The following is a 2552-nucleotide window of genomic DNA, read 5'->3' as shown; positions in this document are numbered from 1 at the left end:
TGCTTTCTGAGTTAGCTGCTGCTGGTTTTCTCCTTTCCTTGACAGTCGAGATACTACGTAACCTTTCCTTATAGTTCGAACTAAAGAAAGGCCAACAATTGAGCCCATATCGCCACAAAAGGGGGCTTACAGATACCATACATTAGGCATATGCTTATAAGTAATACCCCCGGTAGATATGTTATTTGAGAGAGTTGGGAAAGAAAAGAAATAGCCCGTGCGCGAGCAAGATAAAAGGCTAGGATAGCCCGCTGCTACACTCCCTTCATTCTCCACTGTAAACATTTCTTCCTGGGATTCCCCACCAATAAAAAACTTCAACTACAAGCCCAAAATACTGGCCTTTCAACGAATGTTTAGCGCCTAATTGGGAAAGTTCCCTAGGTCTTACAACCAATATGATCTATATGTCGTCAGAAATCATGTATTTGAGACCGTTCCTTACGAAAGCAAACTCTATATTAGGGGCACGATAAAAGTCATAGTTAGAATTTCTGTATAAAAAAGCATTCTTCGCCGAAACCCTCTTTATATCTTCCTCGCCCCGGGAATAGTTCAGTCTTCCCATCACGATATCGACTAAGAGGAAAGTCGCACGGAAATATGGGTTCGAATCCCCTCCATAACTAGTATAGTGGAGGCGTGAACAACCATATATTCTGTGTATTTCAGCAATAATGAAAAAATGTACGAACACAAACAATTAGAAAACCTGCCCCCTTTTCTATTCTATGTGGGTTTCATAATGTATTTTTGTTTTGAATAAAGAAGCGCGCTCCTAGTTAGTGTAACGCAGGTCTTTTTCTCGGTTGATGGATGGGATAAATGTCTATATCGCTTTAAAATATTATTGTTATGTTGATGCTATATTTAATAATAGAATAAAAAGGGTTGCTTAAGACCGAGTCCCATTATTTAGAATTGTCTTTCTCGTACTGTGTAAACGAACTTCAAGTCTAAATTGTGTACTCAACAGGAAGCGTCACAGCCTAGGTTTGGGCCACCTCCGATGTCGATCTGCAGTAATCGTTTTCGAAAGTCATTTTTCGGGGTAGGTTCTATTTTAACCTTGAGCGATTTGCCCCTTCTTCCTCAAAAAGGATAAGACTGATGCCATTAAGGCAATGAAATGGACTACGGAATAATCTATCTACTAAAAAAGGTGATTGATTAATTTCTTGCATTAGCAATAGAGTGCCCTGCCTTTCATATCCAACAACCAGCGGCGGGTAATTTCTCTATCTCCTTGATCTACTAGGCCCGAGCGCTTTTGGTCTAACTAAGGTCCAACAATGAGACTGTGTCGTCTGGTTGTTGAGTTAAGAGTACGTCAGTCAAGCTAGTACTTGATCTCGCCCATGACCCTTGTCTTTCGTGTCTTTCGGTCGGGTTGATTAGCTAAAATTCGTGTACTTTCCCACCAATAGTTATATACCAGACTCTCGATTTAAACTACTGTGGTGATCCTAGGGAGCGCTTGTTTTGAATCTACTAGGTTTTGGTTAAACGGGCAATTTAGCTACTTCGGGACAAGGGGCAACTACTCTCCTAGCTGGCTGGTGGAGTTTCCTATCTTTTTTTTCATATAGCTAGCTTTACTACTGTAGAATGGAAGTAGATGATCGCCCTCGAGACTCTGCTCAGTTAGGGAAGGCCAGGCCGGCCGATGGGTCTTGTTTCGTGAACATGAATCTTTGACCGGAGCCGTGCCGAGCAAAGCATGCGTGCCGAGATAGCTATTCTTCCTGTCTTATATTAGTTATTAGTAGAGGATAAGAAGTAAGGAATTCTGCAAAGACTGACAGAGATAGATTAACTGAAAGTAGTCTTTCCGGCCCTACTCGGCTGTTGGATAGCCAAAAACTCTTTCCTCTCTCTATATGAACGGCGAGCGCTTATGGATAGGTGGTCGTCGAACCGTTCTTGTTCTTGGGTGGGAGTGGGGATGACAAATCACTGTAAATTCTTACACAGCCGGCTTAGGCTTAACAACTTAGGGGGACTGGTATGCCGGACTTAACCTTGGACAACGACTTTCTGAACATCCTGAGATCAACATGCGACAATAATCGACCTTCACCATCATCACCTTTGTCTTCACCGTCACCATCTACATCTACTACAGCATCATTGCCCCTTTCACCTTCACCGTCTTCATTTCCAACTAGAAATGTCTCAGCAGGTTCCACAATCCCAGACACAGCAATGAAGATGGACAAGGCGGGGCCTGGCAGAGAGTAAAACCCCGCTTTTTCTTCCTGTCGCGAACCGTGGGGAATTCCGGTGGTCCATAATTATCCTTATGTTGGACAATACTTGTACGATAATCCAAGAAATGGGATTTCAATTGTCTCGCTCACGCCTTTAGAACACTCACTAATTCAAGTTGTTGAGGTTGAGATTACCAACTCTGGGGATTACCTTGAAGCTTCCTCAAGTGTTATTCCGCTCTCTTCCCCTGCCCGCTTCGTTTTCATAAGGGCTCCGGCTTCTCCACCCCATCTCACATCCTCTACTCCAGGAGCTTATATAAGAACAAGAATTGTCACTTC

The sequence above is a fragment of the Apium graveolens genome, chromosome 6 (assembly GCF_009905375.1).
Source record: "Apium graveolens cultivar Ventura chromosome 6, ASM990537v1, whole genome shotgun sequence".
Classification (NCBI taxonomy): Eukaryota; Viridiplantae; Streptophyta; class Magnoliopsida; order Apiales; family Apiaceae; genus Apium; species Apium graveolens.
This window is presented reverse-complemented; position numbering follows the sequence as displayed.